General features: G+C 46.6%; 1 long non-coding RNA gene and 38 other non-coding genes across 39 annotated transcripts in view; all 39 read left to right on the top strand.

Moving 5' to 3' along the window:
• LOC141366079 (uncharacterized) overlaps window positions 1-20,512 on the top strand; it is a 411,784-nt gene that overhangs the window by 136,621 nt on the left and 254,651 nt on the right. The gene's annotated exons all lie outside the window — the stretch shown is intronic.
• On the top strand, window positions 565-654 carry trnar-ucu (transfer RNA arginine (anticodon UCU)). The gene is given in 2 exon segments: window positions 565-601; window positions 619-654. It is a non-coding gene; the product is annotated as a tRNA-Arg (tRNA).
• On the top strand, window positions 756-829 carry trnat-agu (transfer RNA threonine (anticodon AGU)). Its single transcript has one exon. It is a non-coding gene; the product is annotated as a tRNA-Thr (tRNA).
• trnat-ugu (transfer RNA threonine (anticodon UGU)) lies at window positions 1,058-1,131 on the top strand. The gene has a single exon. It is a non-coding gene; the product is annotated as a tRNA-Thr (tRNA).
• Window positions 1,238-1,311, top strand: trnat-cgu (transfer RNA threonine (anticodon CGU)). Its single transcript has one exon. It is a non-coding gene; the product is annotated as a tRNA-Thr (tRNA).
• Window positions 2,645-2,718, top strand: trnat-agu (transfer RNA threonine (anticodon AGU)). Its single transcript has one exon. It is a non-coding gene; the product is annotated as a tRNA-Thr (tRNA).
• Window positions 2,947-3,020, top strand: trnat-cgu (transfer RNA threonine (anticodon CGU)). Its single transcript has one exon. It is a non-coding gene; the product is annotated as a tRNA-Thr (tRNA).
• Window positions 3,127-3,200, top strand: trnat-cgu (transfer RNA threonine (anticodon CGU)). The gene has a single exon. It is a non-coding gene; the product is annotated as a tRNA-Thr (tRNA).
• trnar-ucu (transfer RNA arginine (anticodon UCU)) lies at window positions 4,343-4,432 on the top strand. Its single transcript is given in 2 exon segments — window positions 4,343-4,379; window positions 4,397-4,432. It is a non-coding gene; the product is annotated as a tRNA-Arg (tRNA).
• trnat-agu (transfer RNA threonine (anticodon AGU)) lies at window positions 4,534-4,607 on the top strand. Its single transcript has one exon. It is a non-coding gene; the product is annotated as a tRNA-Thr (tRNA).
• trnat-cgu (transfer RNA threonine (anticodon CGU)) lies at window positions 4,836-4,909 on the top strand. The gene has a single exon. It is a non-coding gene; the product is annotated as a tRNA-Thr (tRNA).
• trnat-cgu (transfer RNA threonine (anticodon CGU)) lies at window positions 5,016-5,089 on the top strand. The gene has a single exon. It is a non-coding gene; the product is annotated as a tRNA-Thr (tRNA).
• On the top strand, window positions 6,423-6,496 carry trnat-agu (transfer RNA threonine (anticodon AGU)). Its single transcript has one exon. It is a non-coding gene; the product is annotated as a tRNA-Thr (tRNA).
• Window positions 6,725-6,798, top strand: trnat-cgu (transfer RNA threonine (anticodon CGU)). The gene has a single exon. It is a non-coding gene; the product is annotated as a tRNA-Thr (tRNA).
• Window positions 6,905-6,978, top strand: trnat-cgu (transfer RNA threonine (anticodon CGU)). Its single transcript has one exon. It is a non-coding gene; the product is annotated as a tRNA-Thr (tRNA).
• trnat-agu (transfer RNA threonine (anticodon AGU)) lies at window positions 8,312-8,385 on the top strand. The gene has a single exon. It is a non-coding gene; the product is annotated as a tRNA-Thr (tRNA).
• Window positions 8,614-8,687, top strand: trnat-ugu (transfer RNA threonine (anticodon UGU)). Its single transcript has one exon. It is a non-coding gene; the product is annotated as a tRNA-Thr (tRNA).
• On the top strand, window positions 8,794-8,867 carry trnat-cgu (transfer RNA threonine (anticodon CGU)). The gene has a single exon. It is a non-coding gene; the product is annotated as a tRNA-Thr (tRNA).
• Window positions 10,201-10,274, top strand: trnat-agu (transfer RNA threonine (anticodon AGU)). The gene has a single exon. It is a non-coding gene; the product is annotated as a tRNA-Thr (tRNA).
• Window positions 10,503-10,576, top strand: trnat-ugu (transfer RNA threonine (anticodon UGU)). The gene has a single exon. It is a non-coding gene; the product is annotated as a tRNA-Thr (tRNA).
• On the top strand, window positions 10,683-10,756 carry trnat-cgu (transfer RNA threonine (anticodon CGU)). Its single transcript has one exon. It is a non-coding gene; the product is annotated as a tRNA-Thr (tRNA).
• On the top strand, window positions 12,090-12,163 carry trnat-agu (transfer RNA threonine (anticodon AGU)). The gene has a single exon. It is a non-coding gene; the product is annotated as a tRNA-Thr (tRNA).
• trnat-ugu (transfer RNA threonine (anticodon UGU)) lies at window positions 12,392-12,465 on the top strand. The gene has a single exon. It is a non-coding gene; the product is annotated as a tRNA-Thr (tRNA).
• On the top strand, window positions 12,572-12,645 carry trnat-cgu (transfer RNA threonine (anticodon CGU)). The gene has a single exon. It is a non-coding gene; the product is annotated as a tRNA-Thr (tRNA).
• On the top strand, window positions 13,788-13,877 carry trnar-ucu (transfer RNA arginine (anticodon UCU)). Its single transcript is given in 2 exon segments — window positions 13,788-13,824; window positions 13,842-13,877. It is a non-coding gene; the product is annotated as a tRNA-Arg (tRNA).
• trnat-agu (transfer RNA threonine (anticodon AGU)) lies at window positions 13,979-14,052 on the top strand. Its single transcript has one exon. It is a non-coding gene; the product is annotated as a tRNA-Thr (tRNA).
• trnat-ugu (transfer RNA threonine (anticodon UGU)) lies at window positions 14,281-14,354 on the top strand. The gene has a single exon. It is a non-coding gene; the product is annotated as a tRNA-Thr (tRNA).
• Window positions 14,461-14,534, top strand: trnat-cgu (transfer RNA threonine (anticodon CGU)). The gene has a single exon. It is a non-coding gene; the product is annotated as a tRNA-Thr (tRNA).
• On the top strand, window positions 15,677-15,766 carry trnar-ucu (transfer RNA arginine (anticodon UCU)). The gene is given in 2 exon segments: window positions 15,677-15,713; window positions 15,731-15,766. It is a non-coding gene; the product is annotated as a tRNA-Arg (tRNA).
• Window positions 15,868-15,941, top strand: trnat-agu (transfer RNA threonine (anticodon AGU)). The gene has a single exon. It is a non-coding gene; the product is annotated as a tRNA-Thr (tRNA).
• Window positions 16,170-16,243, top strand: trnat-ugu (transfer RNA threonine (anticodon UGU)). The gene has a single exon. It is a non-coding gene; the product is annotated as a tRNA-Thr (tRNA).
• trnam-cau (transfer RNA methionine (anticodon CAU)) lies at window positions 16,350-16,423 on the top strand. The gene has a single exon. It is a non-coding gene; the product is annotated as a tRNA-Thr (tRNA).
• Window positions 17,757-17,830, top strand: trnat-agu (transfer RNA threonine (anticodon AGU)). The gene has a single exon. It is a non-coding gene; the product is annotated as a tRNA-Thr (tRNA).
• Window positions 18,059-18,132, top strand: trnat-ugu (transfer RNA threonine (anticodon UGU)). The gene has a single exon. It is a non-coding gene; the product is annotated as a tRNA-Thr (tRNA).
• On the top strand, window positions 18,240-18,313 carry trnat-cgu (transfer RNA threonine (anticodon CGU)). The gene has a single exon. It is a non-coding gene; the product is annotated as a tRNA-Thr (tRNA).
• trnat-cgu (transfer RNA threonine (anticodon CGU)) lies at window positions 18,406-18,479 on the top strand. The gene has a single exon. It is a non-coding gene; the product is annotated as a tRNA-Thr (tRNA).
• trnar-ucu (transfer RNA arginine (anticodon UCU)) lies at window positions 19,622-19,711 on the top strand. Its single transcript is given in 2 exon segments — window positions 19,622-19,658; window positions 19,676-19,711. It is a non-coding gene; the product is annotated as a tRNA-Arg (tRNA).
• Window positions 19,813-19,886, top strand: trnat-agu (transfer RNA threonine (anticodon AGU)). Its single transcript has one exon. It is a non-coding gene; the product is annotated as a tRNA-Thr (tRNA).
• On the top strand, window positions 20,115-20,188 carry trnat-ugu (transfer RNA threonine (anticodon UGU)). The gene has a single exon. It is a non-coding gene; the product is annotated as a tRNA-Thr (tRNA).

Here is a 20,512-nt window from a genome sequence, read left to right as displayed (position 1 = left end):
TGGTCAAAGAGCCTGTCTTGTCAACAGACTGTTCAAATCCATGCCATGCCTTTCTTTCAACGGCTGTGCTCTCCGATCTACATTAATAGAAGGAGGTCTACAGGGAAATCCAACTTTCTGGTACTTGGCTTTATTCAAATAATGCCATGCAATTTTAGGATGCCCTGGCATAGCTGTTCAATGATCATGTCTTGTAAACAGATTGTTCAAATCCCACGATTCCATCATTTCAGCGGCTGTTCTCTCTGGTCTACATAAAAGGCAGGAGGTCCTGTAGTAGAGAACATGAAAGACTTGTTTGCGTTTTCAAAAGATCCAAAGACTTGTGACGTTCGGTTGCACAGCATTAGCTGGTCAAAGCGCCTGTCCCTTAATCTGGAGATCCTGACTTCGGATCCCAGAACCGCCTCCCATTTGACAATTGTGCTCACTGTCATATGTAAAGAGCAGGAGGTACAAATAGTAATTGTAACTCTTGGGCTTCAATATACAAAAGCTAATAATAATACTTGAAATCTGTCTTCCTCCAGGATTGTGTGCAAAACATCAAGGGGCTGTGCTATTGGCTCTGTGGCGCAATGGATAGCGCATTGGACTTCTAGATTATGAAACGAAGCGATTCAAAGGTTGTGGGTTCGAGTCCCACCAGAGTCGTTGACTTTTAGCTCTGATGGCTCTTCTCCACGGTTTCCTTCTCACATTGTTGTATCTGCTCATACTTTGACTGTCCGTTCCGCAAGCCACCGCAGGAGGGTGGCGCCGTGGCTTAGTTGGTTAAAGTGCCTGTCTAGTAAACAGGAGATCCTGGGTTCGAATCCCAGCGGTGCCTTTAGCTTGTGGCCAGCTGTGGTCTAATTCTGTGGCTCTGTCTCAGCCGAGATGTGCTACGTCCCGATAATTCGTGGTTGTTGCGACAGCTGTCTCTTTTCAGGGAAAAGACCTAGACGATGGGCAAAACTTTCTAGAAAACTTGCAAATGGACCATTCCAGTTCTTTGACACGCTTTAGCCTAAAGCCTTCATTGATAGGACTTGACTCCGTCAGCTTGTCCTGTGAGGGCGCCATGGCTTAGCTGGTCAAAGCGCCTGTCTTGTAAACAGGAGATCCTGGGTTCAAATCCCAGTGGTGCCTTCAGTCGGTGGTCGTGGCCTCTAGCCCCACTTGGTCGTTTACTTTGTCAGATTGTTGTATCTCTTCACACTGTGACTCACCCTCCCACAAGACGTAGGCTTGGGTAGGCGCCGTGGCTTAGTTGGTTAAAGCCCCTGTCTCGTAAACAGGAGGTCCTGGGTTCGAATCCCAGCGGTGCCTTTAGTCTGTGGCCAGCTAAGTGCAGCCTTTGTCGGATAAAATGCAACGCCCCTGATAATTCAAGGTTCTTATGACAGCTCTCATAACATTCTGATAGTCTTGCTAACAGACCAATCCAATTCATGGACACTCATAAGCCTTCACTGATAGGACTTAATTCCTTAAGCAATCCTTGTTAGGGCACTATGGCTTGTGCCTGGCATTAGGCTCAAGGGTGCCCATGGCCATAGCACCTGCCTTGTGGAGAAAAGATTCTAGGTTTAAATCCCAGTGGTACCTTCCATCAATAATTTTAGGCTTTGGGCTTAATTAAAGGCGGAAGGGTCAACGGGTATATTTGTGTTTCTTCTACCTGTCTATATTAAAAGATAGTTTCGCAAATTTTAGGATGCCTTGGCGTAGGTGTAAATGTCCATGTCTTGTCAACAAATTGTTCGATACCCAGAGATTCCTTCATTTCTGCGGCTCCGCTCTCCGGTTTACATGGAAGGCAGAAGGTTCCGGGAGAAAATATGACTGACATGTGGCCGTTTTGAATAGACCTGAAGCCATGTGACGTTAGGGTGCCCAGTAAGAACTGGTCAAAGAGCCTGTCTTGTCAACAGACTGTTCAAATCCATGCCATGCCTTTCTTTCAATGGCTGTGCTCTCCGATCTACATTAATAGAAGGAGGTCTACAGGGAAATCCAACTTTCTGGTACTTGGCTTTATTCAAATAATGCCATGCAATTTTAGGATGCCCTGGCATAGCTGTTCAATGATCATGTCTTGTAAACAGATTGTTCAAATCCCACGATTCCATCATTTCAGCGGCTGTTCTCTCTGGTCTACATAAAAGGCAGGAGGTCCTGTAGTAGAGAACATGAAAGACTTGTTTGCGTTTTCAAAAGATCCAAAGACTTGTGACGTTCGGTTGCACAGCATTAGCTGGTCAAAGCGCCTGTCCCTTAATCTGGAGATCCTGACTTCGGATCCCAGAACTGCCTCCCATTTGACAATTGTGCTCACTGTCATATGTAAAGAGCAGGAGGTACAAATAGTAATTGTAACTCTTGGGCTTCAATATACAAAAGCTAATAATAATACTTGAAATCTGTCTTCCTCCAGGATTGTGTGCAAAACATCAAGGGGCTGTGCTATTGGCTCTGTGGCGCAATGGATAGCGCATGGGACTTCTAGATTATGAAACGAAGCGATTCAAAGGTTGTGGGTTCGAGTCCCACCAGAGTCGTTGACTTTTAGCTCTGATGGCTCTTCTCCACGGTTTCCTTCTCACATTGTTGTATCTGCTCATACTTTGACTGTCCGTTCCGCAAGCCACCGCAGGAGGGTGGCGCCGTGGCTTAGTTGGTTAAAGTGCCTGTCTAGTAAACAGGAGATCCTGGGTTCGAATCCCAGCGGTGCCTTTAGCTTGTGGCCAGCTGTGGTCTAATTCTGTGGCTCTGTCTCAGCCGAGATGTGCTACGTCCCGATAATTCGTGGTTGTTGCGACAGCTGTCTCTTTTCAGGGAAAAGACCTAGACGATGGGCAAAACTTTCTAGAAAACTTGCAAATGGACCATTCCAGTTCTTTGACACGCTTTAGCCTAAAGCCTTCATTGATAGGACTTGACTCCGTCAGCTTGTCCTGTGAGGGCGCCATGGCTTAGCTGGTCAAAGCGCCTGTCTCGTAAACAGGAGATCCTGGGTTCAAATCCCAGTGGTGCCTTCAGTCAGTGGTCGTGGCCTCTAGCCCCACTCGGTCGTTTACTTTGTCAGATTGTTGTATCTCTTCACACTGTGACTCACCCTCCCACAAGACGTAGGCTTGGGTAGGCGCCGTGGCTTAGTTGGTTAAAGCGCCTGTCTCGTAAACAGGAGGTCCTGGGTTCGAATCCCAGCGGTGCCTTTAGTCTGTGGCCAGCTAAGTGCAGCCTTTGTCGGATAAAATGCAACGCCCCTGATAATTCAAGGTTCTTATGACAGCTCTCATAACATTCTGATAGTCTTGCTAACAGACCAATCCAATTCATGGACACTCATAAGCCTTCACTGATAGGACTTAATTCCTTAAGCAATCCTTGTTAGGGCACTATGGCTTGTGCCTGGCATTAGGCTCAAGGGTGCCCATGGCCATAGCACCTGCCTTGTGGAGAAAAGATTCTAGGTTTAAATCCCAGTTGTACCTTCCATCAATAATTTTAGGCTTTGGGCTTAATTAAAGGCGGAAGGGTCAACGGGTATATTTGTGTTTCTTCTACCTGTCTATATTAAAAGATAGTTTCGCAAATTTTAGGATGCCTTGGCGTAGGTGTAAATGTCCATGTCTTGTCAACAAATTGTTCGATACCCAGAGATTCCTTCTTTTCTGCGGCTCCGCTCTCCGGTTTACATGGAAGGCAGAAGGTTCCGGGAGAAAATATGACTGACATGTGGCCGTTTTGAATAGACCTGAAGCCATGTGACGTTAGGGTGCCCAGTAAGAACTGGTCAAAGAGCCTGTCTTGTCAACAGACTGTTCAAATCCATGCCATGCCTTTCTTTCAACGGCTGTGCTCTCCGATCTACATTAATAGAAGGAGGTCTACAGGGAAATCCAACTTTCTGGTACTTGGCTTTATTCAAATAATGCCATGCAATTTTAGGATGCCCTGGCATAGCTGTTCAATGATCATGTCTTGTAAACAGATTGTTCAAATCCCACGATTCCATCATTTCAGCGGCTGTTCTCTCTGGTCTACATAAAAGGCAGGAGGTCCTGTAGTAGAGAACATGAAAGACTTGTTTGCGTTTTCAAAAGATCCAAAGACTTGTGACGTTCGGTTGCACAGCATTAGCTGGTCAAAGCGCCTGTCCCTTAATCTGGAGATCCTGACTTCGGATCCCAGAACTGCCTCCCATTTGACAATTGTGCTCACTGTCATATGTAAAGAGCAGGAGGTAAAAATAGTAATTGTAACTCTTGGGCTTCAATATACAAAAGCTAATAATAATACTTGAAATCTGTCTTCCTCCAGGATTGTGTGCAAAACATCAAGGGGCTGTGTTATTGGCTCTGTGGCGCAATGGATAGCGCATTGGACTTCTAGATTATGAAACGAAGCGATTCAAAGGTTGTGGGTTCGAGTCCCACCAGAGTCGTTGACTTTTAGCTCTGATGGCTCTTCTCCACGGTTTCCTTCTCACATTGTTGTATCTGCTCATACTTTGACTGTCCGTTCCGCAAGCCACCGCAGGAGGGTGGCGCCGTGGCTTAGTTGGTTAAAGTGCCTGTCTAGTAAACAGGAGATCCTGGGTTCGAATCCCAGCGGTGCCTTTAGCTTGTGGCCAGCTGTGGTCTAATTCTGTGGCTCTGTCTCAGCCGAGATGTGCTACGTCCCGATAATTCGTGGTTGTTGCGACAGCTGTCTCTTTTCAGGGAAAAGACCTAGACGATGGGCAAAACTTTCTAGAAAACTTGCAAATGGACCATTCCAGTTCTTTGACACGCTTTAGCCTAAAGCCTTCATTGATAGGACTTGACTCCGTCAGCTTGTCCTGTGAGGGCGCCATGGCTTAGCTGGTCAAAGCGCCTGTCTCGTAAACAGGAGATCCTGGGTTCAAATCCCAGTGGTGCCTTCAGTCAGTGGTCGTGGCCTCTAGCCCCACTCGGTCGTTTACTTTGTCAGATTGTTGTATCTCTTCACACTGTGACTCACCCTCCCACAAGACGTAGGCTTGGGTAGGCGCCGTGGCTTAGTTGGTTAAAGCGCCTGTCTCGTAAACAGGAGGTCCTGGGTTCGAATCCCAGCGGTGCCTTTAGTCTGTGGCCAGCTAAGTGCAGCCTTTGTCGGATAAAATGCAACGCCCCTGATAATTCAAGGTTCTTATGACAGCTCTCATAACATTCTGATAGTCTTGCTAACAGACCAATCCAATTCATGGACACTCATAAGCCTTCACTGATAGGACTTAATTCCTTAAGCAATCCTTGTTAGGGCACTATGGCTTGTGCCTGGCATTAGGCTCAAGGGTGCCCATGGCCATAGCACCTGCCTTGTGGAGAAAAGATTCTAGGTTTAAATCCCAGTGGTACCTTCCATCAATAATTTTAGGCTTTGGGCTTAATTAAAGGCGGAAGGGTCAACGGGTATATTTGTGTTTCTTCTACCTGTCTATATTAAAAGATAGTTTCGCAAATTTTAGGATGCCTTGGCGTAGGTGTAAATGTCCATGTCTTGTCAACAAATTGTTCGATACCCAGAGATTCCTTCTTTTCTGCGGCTCCGCTCTCCGGTTTACATGGAAGGCAGAAGGTTCCGGGAGAAAATATGACTGACATGTGGCCGTTTTGAATAGACCTGAAGCCATGTGACGTTAGGGTGCCCAGTAAGAACTGGTCAAAGAGCCTGTCTTGTCAACAGACTGTTCAAATCCATGCCATGCCTTTCTTTCAATGGCTGTGCTCTCCGATCTACATTAATAGAAGGAGGTCTACAGGGAAATCCAACTTTCTGGTACTTGGCTTTATTCAAATAATGCCATGCAATTTTAGGATGCCCTGGCATAGCTGTTCAATGATCATGTCTTGTAAACAGATTGTTCAAATCCCACGATTCCATCATTTCAGCGGCTGTTCTCTCTGGTCTACATAAAAGGCAGGAGGTCCTGTAGTAGAGAACATGAAAGACTTGTTTGCGTTTTCAAAAGATCCAAAGACTTGTGACGTTCGGTTGCACAGCATTAGCTGGTCAAAGCGCCTGTCCCTTAATCTGGAGATCCTGACTTCGGATCCCAGAACTGCCTCCCATTTGACAATTGTGCTCACTGTCATATGTAAAGAGCAGGAGGTACAAATAGTAATTGTAACTCTTGGGCTTCAATATACAAAAGCTAATAATAATACTTGAAATCTGTCTTCCTCCAGGATTGTGTGCAAAACATCAAGGGGCTGTGCTATTGGCTCTGTGGCGCAATGGATAGCGCATGGGACTTCTAGATTATGAAACGAAGCGATTCAAAGGTTGTGGGTTCGAGTCCCACCAGAGTCGTTGACTTTTAGCTCTGATGGCTCTTCTCCACGGTTTCCTTCTCACATTGTTGTATCTGCTCATACTTTGACTGTCCGTTCCGCAAGCCACCGCAGGAGGGTGGCGCCGTGGCTTAGTTGGTTAAAGTGCCTGTCTAGTAAACAGGAGATCCTGGGTTCGAATCCCAGCGGTGCCTTTAGCTTGTGGCCAGCTGTGGTCTAATTCTGTGGCTCTGTCTCAGCCGAGATGTGCTACGTCCCGATAATTCGTGGTTGTTGCGACAGCTGTCTCTTTTCAGGGAAAAGACCTAGACGATGGGCAAAACTTTCTAGAAAACTTGCAAATGGACCATTCCAGTTCTTTGACACGCTTTAGCCTAAAGCCTTCATTGATAGGACTTGACTCCGTCAGCTTGTCCTGTGAGGGCGCCATGGCTTAGCTGGTCAAAGCGCCTGTCTCGTAAACAGGAGATCCTGGGTTCAAATCCCAGTGGTGCCTTCAGTCAGTGGTCGTGGCCTCTAGCCCCACTCGGTCGTTTACTTTGTCAGATTGTTGTATCTCTTCACACTGTGACTCACCCTCCCACAAGACGTAGGCTTGGGTAGGCGCCGTGGCTTAGTTGGTTAAAGCGCCTGTCTCGTAAACAGGAGGTCCTGGGTTCGAATCCCAGCGGTGCCTTTAGTCTGTGGCCAGCTAAGTGCAGCCTTTGTCGGATAAAATGCAACGCCCCTGATAATTCAAGGTTCTTATGACAGCTCTCATAACATTCTGATAGTCTTGCTAACAGACCAATCCAATTCATGGACACTCATAAGCCTTCACTGATAGGACTTAATTCCTTAAGCAATCCTTGTTAGGGCACTATGGCTTGTGCCTGGCATTAGGCTCAAGGGTGCCCATGGCCATAGCACCTGCCTTGTGGAGAAAAGATTCTAGGTTTAAATCCCAGTGGTACCTTCCATCAATAATTTTAGGCTTTGGGCTTAATTAAAGGCGGAAGGGTCAACGGGTATATTTGTGTTTCTTCTACCTGTCTATATTAAAAGATAGTTTCGCAAATTTTAGGATGCCTTGGCGTAGGTGTAAATGTCCATGTCTTGTCAACAAATTGTTCGATACCCAGAGATTCCTTCTTTTCTGCGGCTCCGCTCTCCGGTTTACATGGAAGGCAGAAGGTTCCGGGAGAAAATATGACTGACATGTGGCCGTTTTGAATAGACCTGAAGCCATGTGACGTTAGGGTGCCCAGTAAGAACTGGTCAAAGAGCCTGTCTTGTCAACAGACTGTTCAAATCCATGCCATGCCTTTCTTTCAACGGCTGTGCTCTCCGATCTACATTAATAGAAGGAGGTCTACAGGGAAATCCAACTTTCTGGTACTTGGCTTTATTCAAATAATGCCATGCAATTTTAGGATGCCCTGGCATAGCTGTTCAATGATCATGTCTTGTAAACAGATTGTTCAAATCCCACGATTCCATCATTTCAGCGGCTGTTCTCTCTGGTCTACATAAAAGGCAGGAGGTCCTGTAGTAGAGAACATGAAAGACTTGTTTGCGTTTTCAAAAGATCCAAAGACTTGTGACGTTCGGTTGCACAGCATTAGCTGGTCAAAGCGCCTGTCCCTTAATCTGGAGATCCTGACTTCGGATCCCAGAACTGCCTCCCATTTGACAATTGTGCTCACTGTCATATGTAAAGAGCAGGAGGTACAAATAGTAATTGTAACTCTTGGGCTTCAATATACAAAAGCTAATAATAATACTTGAAATCTGTCTTCCTCCAGGATTGTGTGCAAAACATCAAGGGGCTGTGCTATTGGCTCTGTGGCGCAATGGATAGCGCATGGGACTTCTAGATTATGAAACGAAGCGATTCAAAGGTTGTGGGTTCGAGTCCCACCAGAGTCGTTGACTTTTAGCTCTGATGGCTCTTCTCCACGGTTTCCTTCTCACATTGTTGTATCTGCTCATACTTTGACTGTCCGTTCCGCAAGCCACCGCAGGAGGGTGGCGCCGTGGCTTAGTTGGTTAAAGTGCCTGTCTAGTAAACAGGAGATCCTGGGTTCGAATCCCAGCGGTGCCTTTAGCTTGTGGCCAGCTGTGGTCTAATTCTGTGGCTCTGTCTCAGCCGAGATGTGCTACGTCCCGATAATTCGTGGTTGTTGCGACAGCTGTCTCTTTTCAGGGAAAAGACCTAGACGATGGGCAAAACTTTCTAGAAAACTTGCAAATGGACCATTCCAGTTCTTTGACACACTTTAGCCTAAAGCCTTCATTGATAGGACTTGACTCCGTCAGCTTGTCCTGTGAGGGCGCCATGGCTTAGCTGGTCAAAGCGCCTGTCTTGTAAACAGGAGATCCTGGGTTCAAATCCCAGTGGTGCCTTCAGTCAGTGGTCGTGGCCTCTAGCCCCACTCGGTCGTTTACTTTGTCAGATTGTTGTATCTCTTCACACTGTGACTCACCCTCCCACAAGACGTAGCCTTGGGTAGGCGCCGTGGCTTAGTTGGTTAAAGCGCCTGTCTCGTAAACAGGAGGTCCTGGGTTCGAATCCCAGCGGTGCCTTTAGTCTGTGGCCAGCTAAGTGCAGCCTTTGTCGGATAAAATGCAACGCCCCTGATAATTCAAGGTTCTTATGACAGCTCTCATAACATTCTGATAGTCTTGCTAACAGACCAATCCAATTCATGGACACTCATAAGCCTTCACTGATAGGACTTAATTCCTTAAGCAATCCTTGTTAGGGCACTATGGCTTGTGCCTGGCATTAGGCTCAAGGGTGCCCATGGCCATAGCACCTGCCTTGTGGAGAAAAGATTCTAGGTTTAAATCCCAGTGGTACCTTCCATCAATAATTTTAGGCTTTGGGCTTAATTAAAGGCGGAAGGGTCAACGGGTATATTTGTGTTTCTTCTACCTGTCTATATTAAAAGATAGTTTCGCAAATTTTAGGATGCCTTGGCGTAGGTGTAAATGTCCATGTCTTGTCAACAAATTGTTCGATACCCAGAGATTCCTTCTTTTCTGCGGCTCCGCTCTCCGGTTTACATGGAAGGCAGAAGGTTCCGGGAGAAAATATGACTGACATGTGGCCGTTTTGAATAGACCTGAAGCCATGTGACGTTAGGGTGCCCAGTAAGAACTGGTCAAAGAGCCTGTCTTGTCAACAGACTGTTCAAATCCATGCCATGCCTTTCTTTCAACGGCTGTGCTCTCCGATCTACATTAATAGAAGGAGGTCTACAGGAAAATCCAACTTTCTGGTACTTGGCTTTATTCAAATAATGCCATGCAATTTTAGGATGCCCTGGCATAGCTGTTCAATGATCATGTCTTGTAAACAGATTGTTCAAATCCCACGATTCCATCATTTCAGCGGCTGTTCTCTCTGGTCTACATAAAAGGCAGGAGGTCCTGTAGTAGAGAACATGAAAGACTTGTTTGCGTTTTCAAAAGATCCAAAGACTTGTGACGTTCGGTTGCACAGCATTAGCTGGTCAAAGCGCCTGTCCCTTAATCTGGAGATCCTGACTTCGGATCCCAGAACTGCCTCCCATTTGACAATTGTGCTCACTGTCATATGTAAAGAGCAGGAGGTACAAATAGTAATTGTAACTCTTGGGCTTCAATATACAAAAGCTAATAATAATACTTGAAATCTGTCTTCCTCCAGGATTGTGTGCAAAACATCAAGGGGCTGTGCTATTGGCTCTGTGGCGCAATGGATAGCGCATGGGACTTCTAGATTATGAAACGAAGCGATTCAAAGGTTGTGGGTTCGAGTCCCACCAGAGTCGTTGACTTTTAGCTCTGATGGCTCTTCTCCACGGTTTCCTTCTCACATTGTTGTATCTGCTCATACTTTGACTGTCCGTTCCGCAAGCCACCGCAGGAGGGTGGCGCCGTGGCTTAGTTGGTTAAAGTGCCTGTCTAGTAAACAGGAGATCCTGGGTTCGAATCCCAGAGGTGCCTTTAGCTTGTGGCCAGCTGTGGTCTAATTCTGTGGCTCTGTCTCAGCCGAGATGTGCTACGTCCCGATAATTCGTGGTTGTTGCGACAGCTGTCTCTTTTCAGGGAAAAGACCTAGACGATGGGCAAAACTTTCTAGAAAACTTGCAAATGGACCATTCCAGTTCTTTGACACGCTTTAGCCTAAAGCCTTCATTGATAGGACTTGACTCCGTCAGCTTGTCCTGTGAGGGCGCCATGGCTTAGCTGGTCAAAGCGCCTGTCTTGTAAACAGGAGATCCTGGGTTCAAATCCCAGTGGTGCCTTCAGTCAGTGGTCGTGGCCTCTAGCCCCACTCGGTCGTTTACTTTGTCAGATTGTTGTATCTCTTCACACTGTGACTCACCCTCCCACAAGACGTAGGCTTGGGTAGGCGCCGTGGCTTAGTTGGTTAAAGCGCCTGTCTCGTAAACAGGAGGTCCTGGGTTCGAATCCCAGCGGTGCCTTTAGTCTGTGGCCAGCTAAGTGCAGCCTTTGTCGGATAAAATGCAACGCCCCTGATAATTCAAGGTTCTTATGACAGCTCTCATAACATTCTGATAGTCTTGCTAACAGACCAATCCAATTCATGGACACTCATAAGCCTTCACTGATAGGACTTAATTCCTTAAGCAATCCTTGTTAGGGCACTATGGCTTGTGCCTGGCATTAGGCTCAAGGGTGCCCATGGCCATAGCACCTGCCTTGTGGAGAAAAGATTCTAGGTTTAAATCCCAGTGGTACCTTCCATCAATAATTTTAGGCTTTGGGCTTAATTAAAGGCGGAAGGGTCAACGGGTATATTTGTGTTTCTTCTACCTGTCTATATTAAAAGATAGTTTCGCAAATTTTAGGATGCCTTGGCGTAGGTGTAAATGTCCATGTCTTGTCAACAAATTGTTCGATACCCAGAGATTCCTTCTTTTCTGCGGCTCCGCTCTCCGGTTTACATGGAAGGCAGAAGGTTCCGGGAGAAAATATGACTGACATGTGGCCGTTTTGAATAGACCTGAAGCCATGTGACGTTAGGGTGCCCAGTAAGAACTGGTCAAAGAGCCTGTCTTGTCAACAGACTGTTCAAATCCATGCCATGCCTTTCTTTCAACGGCTGTGCTCTCCGATCTACATTAATAGAAGGAGGTCTACAGGGAAATCCAACTTTCTGGTACTTGGCTTTATTCAAATAATGCCATGCAATTTTAGGATGCCCTGGCATAGCTGTTCAATGATCATGTCTTGTAAACAGATTGTTCAAATCCCACGATTCCATCATTTCAGCGGCTGTTCTCTCTGGTCTACATAAAAGGCAGGAGGTCCTGTAGTAGAGAACATGAAAGACTTGTTTGCGTTTTCAAAAGATCCAAAGACTTGTGACGTTCGGTTGCACAGCATTAGCTGGTCAAAGCGCCTGTCCCTTAATCTGGAGATCCTGACTTCGGATCCCAGAACTGCCTCCCATTTGACAATTGTGCTCACTGTCATATGTAAAGAGCAGGAGGTACAAATAGTAATTGTAACTCTTGGGCTTCAATATACAAAAGCTAATAATAATACTTGAAATCTGTCTTCCTCCAGGATTGTGTGCAAAACATCAAGGGGCTGTGCTATTGGCTCTGTGGCGCAATGGATAGCGCATGGGACTTCTAGATTATGAAACGAAGCGATTCAAAGGTTGTGGGTTCGAGTCCCACCAGAGTCGTTGACTTTTAGCTCTGATGGCTCTTCTCCACGGTTTCCTTCTCACATTGTTGTATCTGCTCATACTTTGACTGTCCGTTCCGCAAGCCACCGCAGGAGGGTGGCGCCGTGGCTTAGTTGGTTAAAGTGCCTGTCTAGTAAACAGGAGATCCTGGGTTCGAATCCCAGCGGTGCCTTTAGCTTGTGGCCAGCTGTGGTCTAATTCTGTGGCTCTGTCTCAGCCGAGATGTGCTACGTCCCGATAATTCGTGGTTGTTGCGACAGCTGTCTCTTTTCAGGGAAAAGACCTAGACGATGGGCAAAACTTTCTAGAAAACTTGCAAATGGACCATTCCAGTTCTTTGACACGCTTTAGCCTAAAGCCTTCATTGATAGGACTTGACTCCGTCAGCTTGTCCTGTGAGGGCGCCATGGCTTAGCTGGTCAAAGCGCCTGTCTTGTAAACAGGAGATCCTGGGTTCAAATCCCAGTGGTGCCTTCAGTCAGTGGTCGTGGCCTCTAGCCCCACTCGGTCGTTTACTTTGTCAGATGGTTGTATCTCTTCACACTGTGACTCACCCTCCCACAAGACGTAGGCTTGGGTAGGCGCCGTGGCTTAGTTGGTTAAAGCGCCTGTCTCGTAAACAGGAGGTCCTGGGTTCGAATCCCAGCGGTGCCTTTAGTCTGTGGCCAGCTAAGTGCAGCCTTTGTCGGATAAAATGCAACGCCCCTGATAATTCAAGGTTCTTATGACAGCTCTCATAACATTCTGATAGTCTTGCTAACAGACCAATCCAATTCATGGACACTCATAAGCCTTCACTGATAGGACTTAATTCCTTAAGCAATCCTTGTTAGGGCACTATGGCTTGTGCCTGGCATTAGGCTCAAGGGTGCCCATGGCCATAGCACCTGCCTTGTGGAGAAAAGATTCTAGGTTTAAATCCCAGTGGTACCTTCCATCAATAATTTTAGGCTTTGGGCTTAATTAAAGGCGGAAGGGTCAACGGGTATATTTGTGTTTCTTCTACCTGTCTATATTAAAAGATAGTTTCGCAAATTTTAGGATGCCTTGGCGTAGGTGTAAATGTCCATGTCTTGTCAACAAATTGTTCGATACCCAGAGATTCCTTCTTTTCTGCGGCTCCGCTCTCCGGTTTACATGGAAGGCAGAAGGTTCCGGGAGAAAATATGACTGACATGTGGCCGTTTTGAATAGACCTGAAGCCATGTGACGTTAGGGTGCCCAGTAAGAACTGGTCAAAGAGCCTGTCTTGTCAACAGACTGTTCAAATCCATGCCATGCCTTTCTTTCAACGGCTGTGCTCTCCGATCTACATTAATAGAAGGAGGTCTACAGGGAAATCCAACTTTCTGGTACTTGGCTTTATTCAAATAATGCCATGCAATTTTAGGATGCCCTGGCATAGCTGTTCAATGATCATGTCTTGTAAACAGATTGTTCAAATCCCACGATTCCATCATTTCAGCGGCTGTTCTCTCTGGTCTACATAAAAGGCAGGAGGTCCTGTAGTAGAGAACATGAAAGACTTGTTTGCGTTTTCAAAAGATCCAAAGACTTGTGACGTTCGGTTGCACAGCATTAGCTGGTCAAAGCGCCTGTCCCTTAATCTGGAGATCCTGACTTCGGATCCCAGAACTGCCTCCCATTTGACAATTGTGCTCACTGTCATATGTAAAGAGCAGGAGGTACAAATAGTAATTGTAACTCTTGGGCTTCAATATACAAAAGCTAATAATAATACTTGAAATCTGTCTTCCTCCAGGATTGTGTGCAAAACATCAAGGGGCTGTGCTATTGGCTCTGTGGCGCAATGGATAGCGCATTGGACTTCTAGATTATGAAACGAAGCGATTCAAAGGTTGTGGGTTCGAGTCCCACCAGAGTCGTTGACTTTTAGCTCTGATGGCTCTTCTCCACGGTTTCCTTCTCACATTGTTGTATCTGCTCATACTTTGACTGTCCGTTCCGCAAGCCACCGCAGGAGGGTGGCGCCGTGGCTTAGTTGGTTAAAGTGCCTGTCTAGTAAACAGGAGATCCTGGGTTCGAATCCCAGCGGTGCCTTTAGCTTGTGGCCAGCTGTGGTCTAATTCTGTGGCTCTGTCTCAGCCGAGATGTGCTACGTCCCGATAATTCGTGGTTGTTGCGACAGCTGTCTCTTTTCAGGGAAAAGACCTAGACGATGGGCAAAACTTTCTAGAAAACTTGCAAATGGACCATTCCAGTTCTTTGACACGCTTTAGCCTAAAGCCTTCATTGATAGGACTTGACTCCGTCAGCTTGTCCTGTGAGGGCGCCATGGCTTAGCTGGTCAAAGCGCCTGTCTTGTAAACAGGAGATCCTGGGTTCAAATCCCAGTGGTGCCTTCAGTCGGTGGTCGTGGCCTCTAGCCCCACTCGGTCGTTTACTTTGTCAGATTGTTGTATCTCTTCACACTGTGACTCACCCTCCCACAAGACGTAGGCTTGGGTAGGCGCCGTGGCTTAGTTGGTTAAAGCGCCTGTCTCGTAAACAGGAGGTCCTGGGTTCGAATCCCAGCGGTGCCTTTAGTCTGTGGCCAGCTAAGTGCAGCCTTTGTCGGATAAAATGCAACGCCCCTGATAATTCAAGGTTCTTATGACAGCTCTCATAACATTCTGATAGTCTTGCTAACAGACCAATCCAATTCATGGACACTCATAAGCCTTCACTGATAGGACTTAATTCCTTAAGCAATCCTTGTTAGGGCACTATGGCTTGTGCCTGGCATTAGGCTCAAGGGTGCCCATGGCCATAGCACCTGCCTTGTGGAGAAAAGATTCTAGGTTTAAATCCCAGTGGTACCTTCCATCAATAATTTCAGGCTTTGGGCTTAATTAAAGGCGGAAGGGTCAACGGGTATATTTGTGTTTCTTCTACCTGTCTATATTAAAAGATAGTTTCGCAAATTTTAGGATGCCTTGGCGTAGGTGTAAATGTCCATGTCTTGTCAACAAATTGTTCGATACCCAGAGATTCCTTCTTTTCTGCGGCTCCGCTCTCCGGTTTACATGGAAGGCAGAAGGTTCCGGGAGAAAATATGACTGACATGTGGCCGTTTTGAATAGACCTGAAGCCATGTGACGTTAGGGTGCCCAGTAAGAACTGGTCAAAGAGCCTGTCTTGTCAACAGACTGTTTAAATCCATGCCATGCCTTTCTTTCAACGGCTGTGCTCTCCGATCTACATTAATAGAAGGAGGTCTACAGGGAAATCCAACTTTCTGGTACTTGGCTTTATTCAAATAATGCCATGCAATTTTAGGATGCCCTGGCATAGCTGTTCAATGATCATGTCTTGTAAACAGATTGTTCAAATCCCACGATTCCATCATTTCAGCGGCTGTTCTCTCTGGTCTACATAAAAGGCAGGAGGTCCTGTAGTAGAGAACATGAAAGACTTGTTTGCGTTTTCAAAAGATCCAAAGACTTGTGACGTTCGGTTGCACAGCATTAGCTGGTCAAAGCGCCTGTCCCTTAATCTGGAGATCCTGACTTCGGATCCCAGAACTGCCTCCCATTTGACAATTGTGCTCACTGTCATATGTAAAGAGCAGGAGGTACAAATAGTAATTGTAACTCTTGGGCTTCAATATACAAAATCTAATAATAATACTTGAAATCTGTCTTCCTCCAGGATTGTGTGCAAAACATCAAGGGGCTGTGCTATTGGCTCTGTGGCGCAATGGATAGCGCATTGGACTTCTAGATTATGAAACGAAGCGATTCAAAGGTTGTGGGTTCGAGTCCCACCAGAGTCGTTGACTTTTAGCTCTGATGGCTCTTCTCCACGGTTTCCTTCTCACATTGTTGTATCTGCTCATACTTTGACTGTCCGTTCCCCAAGCCACCGCAGGAGGGTGGCGCCGTGGCTTAGTTGGTTAAAGTGCCTGTCTAGTAAACAGGAGATCCTGGGTTCGAATCCCAGCGGTGCCTTTAGCTTGTGGCCAGCTGTGGTCTAATTCTGTGGCTCTGTCTCAGCCGAGATGTGCTACGTCCCGATAATTCGTGGTTGTTGCGACAGCTGTCTCTTTTCAGGGAAAAGACCTAGACGATGGGCAAAACTTTCTAGAAAACTTGCAAATGGACCATTCCAGTTCTTTGACACGCTTTAGCCTAAAGCCTTCATTGATAGGACTTGACTCCGTCAGCTTGTCCTGTGAGGGCGCCATGGCTTAGCTGGTCAAAGCGCCTGTCTCGTAAACAGGAGATCCTGGGTTCAAATCCCAGTGGTGCCTTCAGTCGGTGGTCGTGGCCTCTAGCCCCACTCGGTCGTTTACTTTGTCAGATTGTTGTATCTCTTCACACTGTGACTCACCCTCCCACAAGACGTAGGCTTGGGTAGGCGCCGTGGCTTAGTTGGTTAAAGCGCCTGTCTCGTAAACAGGAGGTCCTGGGTTCGAATCCCAGCGGTGCCTTTAGTCTGTGGCCAGCTAAGTGCAGCCTTTGTCGGATAAAATGCAACGCCCCTGATAATTCAAGGTTCTTATGACAGCTCTCATAACATTCTGATAGTCTTGCTAACAGACCAATCCAATTCATGGACACTCATAAGCCTTCACTGATAGGACTTAATTCCTTAAGCAATCCTTGTTAGGGCACTATGGCTTGTGCCTGGCATTAGGCTCAAGGGTGCCCATGGCCATAGCACCTGCCTTGTGGAGAAAAGATTCTAGGTTTAAATCCCAGTGGTACCTTCCATCAATAATTTTAGGCTTTGGGCTTAATTAAAGGCGGAAGGGTCAACGGGTATATTTGTGTTTCTTCTACCTGTCTATATTAAAAGATAGTTTCGCAAATTTTAGGATGCCTTGGCGTAGGTGTAAATGTCCATGTCTTGTCAACAAATTGTTCGATACCCAGAGATTCCTTCTTTTCTGCGGCTCCGCTCTCCGGTTTACATGGAAGGCAGAAGGTTCCGGGAGAAAATATGACTGACATGTGGCCGTTTTGAATAGACCTGAAGCCATGTGACGTTAGGGTGCCCAGTAAGAACTGGTCAAAGAGCCTGTCTTGTCAACAGACTGTTCAAATCCATGCCATGCCTTTCTTTCAACGGCTGTGCTCTCCGATCTACATTAATAGAAGGAGGTCTACAGGGAAATCCAACTTTCTGGTACTTGGCTTTATTCAAATAATGCCATGCAATTTTAGGATGCCCTGGCATAGCTGTTCAATGATCATGTCTTGTAAACAGATTGTTCAAATCCCACGATTCCATCATTTCAGCGGCTGTTCTCTCTGGTCTACATAAAAGGCAGGAGGTCCTGTAGTAGAGAACATGAAAGACTTGTTTGCGTTTTCAAAAGATCCAAAGACTTGTGACGTTCGGTTGCACAGCATTAGCTGGTCAAAGCGCCTGTCCCTTAATCTGGAGATCCTGACTTCGGATCCCAGAACTGCCTCCCATTTGACAATTGTGCTCACTGTCATATGTAAAGAGCAGGAGGTACAAATAGTAATTGTAACTCTTGGGCTTCAATATACAAAAGCTAATAATAATACTTGAAATCTGTCTTCCTCCAGGATTGTGTGCAAAACATCAAGGGGCTGTGCTATTGGCTCTGTGGCGCAATGGATAGCGCATGGGACTTCTAGATTATGAAACGAAGCGATTCAAAGGTTGTGGGTTCGAGTCCCACCAGAGTCGTTGACTTTTAGCTCTGATGGCTCTTCTCCACGGTTTCCTTCTCACATTGTTGTATCTGCTCATACTTTGACTGTCCGTTCCGCAAGCCACCGCAGGAGGGTGGCGCCGTGGCTTAGTTGGTTAAAGTGCCTGTCTAGTAAACAGGAGATCCTGGGTTCGAATCCCAGCGGTGCCTTTAGCTTGTGGCCAGCTGTGGTCTAATTCTGTGGCTCTGTCTCAGCCGAGATGTGCTACGTCCCGATAATTCGTGGTTGTTGCGACAGCTGTCTCTTTTCAGGGAAAAGACCTAGACGATGGGCAAAACTTTCTAGAAAACTTGCAAATGGACCATTCCAGTTCTTTGACACGCTTTAGCCTAAAGCCTTCATTGATAGGACTTGACTCCGTCAGCTTGTCCCGTGAGGGCGCCATGGCTTAGCTGGTCAAAGCGCCTGTCTTGTAAACAGGAGATCCTGGGTTCAAATCCCAGTGGTGCCTTCAGTCAGTGGTCGTGGCCTCTAGCCCCACTCGGTCGTTTACTTTGTCAGATTGTTGTATCTCTTCACACTGTGACTCACCCTCCCACAAGACGTAGGCTTTGGGTAGGCGCCGTGGCTTAGTTGGTTAAAGCGCCTGTCTCGTAAACAGGAGGTCCTGGGTTCGAATCCCAGCGGTGCCTTTAGTCTGTGGCCAGCTAAGTGCAGCCTTTGTCGGATAAAATGCAACGCCCCTGATAATTCAAGACCCTCCCACAAGACATAGGCTTGGGTAGGCGCCGTGGCTTAGTTGGTTAAAGCGCTTGTCTCGTAAACAGGAGGTCCTGGGTTCGAATCCCAGCGGTGCCTTTAGTCTGTGGCCAGCTAAGTGCAGCCTTTGTCGGATAAAATGCAACGCCACTGATAATTCAAGGTTCTTATGACAGCTCTCATAACATTCTGATAGTCTTGCTAACAGACCAATCCAATTCATGGACACTCATAAGCCTTCACTGATAGGACTTAATTCCTTAAGCAATCCTTGTTAGGGCACTATGGCTTGTGCCTGGCATTAGGCTCAAGGGTGCCCATGGCCATAGCACCTGCCTTGTGGAGAAAAGATTCTAGGTTTAAATCCCAGTGGTACCTTCCATCAATAATTTTAGGCTTTGGGCTTAATTAAAGGCGGAAGGGTCAACGGGTATATTTGTGTTTCTTCTACCTGTCTATATTAAAAGATAGTTTCGCAAATTTTAGGATGCCTTGGCGTAGGTGTAAATGTCCATGTCTTGTCAACAAATTGTTCGATACCCAGAGATTCCTTCTTTTCTGCGGCTCCGCTCTCCGGTTTACATGGAAGGCAGAAGGTTCCGGGAGAAAATATGACTGACATGTGGCCGTTTTGAATAGACCTGAAGCCATGTGACGTTAGGGTGCCCAGTAAGAACTGGTCAAAGAGCCTGTCTTGTCAACAGACTGTTCAAATCCATGCCATGCCTTTCTTTCAACGGCTGTGCTCTCCGATCTACATTAATAGAAGGAGGTCTACAGGGAAATCCAACTTTCTGGTACTTGGCTTTATTCAAATAATGCCATGCAATTTTAGGATGCCCTGGCATAGCTGTTCAATGATCATGTCTTGTAAACAGATTGTTCAAATCCCACGATTCCATCATTTCAGCGGCTGTTCTCTCTGGTCTACATAAAAGGCAGGAGGTCCTGTAGTAGAGAACATGAAAGACTTGTTTGCGTTTTCAAAAGATCCAAAGACTTGTGACGTTCGGTTGCACAGCATTAGCTGGTCAAAGCGCCTGTCCCTTAATCTGGAGATCCTGACTTCGGATCCCAGAACTGCCTCCCATTTGACAATTGTGCTCACTGTCATATGTAAAGAGCAGGAGGTACAAATAGTAATTGTAACTCTTGGGCTTCAATATACAAAAGCTAATAATAATACTTGAAATCTGTCTTCCTCCAGGATTGTGTGCAAAACATCAAGGGGCTGTGCTATTGGCTCTGTGGCGCAATGGATAGCGCATTGGACTTCTAGATTTTGAAACGAAGCGATTCAAAGGTTGTGGGTTCGAGTCCCACCAGAGTCGTAGACTTTTAGCTCTGATGGCTCTTCTCCACGGTTTCCTTCTCACATTGTTGTATCTGCTCATACTTTGACTGTCCGTTCCGCAAGCCACCGCAGGAGGGTGGCGCCGTGGCTTAGTTGGTTAAAGTGCTTGTCTAGTAAACAGGAGATCCTGGGTTCGAATCCCAGCGGGGCCTTTAGCTTGTGGCCAGCTGTGGTCTAATTCTGTGGCTCTGTCTCAGCCTAGATGTGCTACGTCCCGATAATTCGTGGTTGTTGCGACAGCTGTCTCTTTTCAGGGAAAAGACCTTGACGATGGGCAAAACTTTCTAGAAAACTTGCAAATGGACCATTCCAGTTCTTTGACACGCTTTAGCCTAAATCCTTCATTGATAGGACTTGACTCCGTCAGCTTGTCCTGTGAGGGCGCCATGGCTTAGCTGGTCAAAGCGCCTGTCTTGTAAACAGGAGATCCTGGGTTCAAATCCCAGTGGTGCCTTCAGTCAGTGGTCGTGGTCTCTAGCCCCACTCGGTTGTTACTTTGTCAGATTGTTGTATCTCTTCACACTGTGACTCACCCTCCCACAAGACGTAGGCTTGGGTAGGCGCCGTGGCTTAGTTGGTTAAAGCGTAAACAGGAGGTCCTGGGTTCAAATCCCAGCGGTGCCTTTAGTCTGTGGCCAGCTAAGTGCAGCCTTTGTCGGATAAAGTGCAACGCCCCTGATAATTCAAGGTTCTTATGACAGCTCTCATAACATTCTGATAGTCTTGCTAACAGACCAATCCAATTCATGGACACTCATAAGCCTTCACTGATAGGACT

Source organism: Misgurnus anguillicaudatus, chromosome 9 (assembly GCF_027580225.2).
Source record: "Misgurnus anguillicaudatus chromosome 9, ASM2758022v2, whole genome shotgun sequence".
Taxonomy (NCBI): Eukaryota; Metazoa; Chordata; class Actinopteri; order Cypriniformes; family Cobitidae; genus Misgurnus; species Misgurnus anguillicaudatus.
This window is presented reverse-complemented; position numbering and strand designations above follow the sequence as displayed.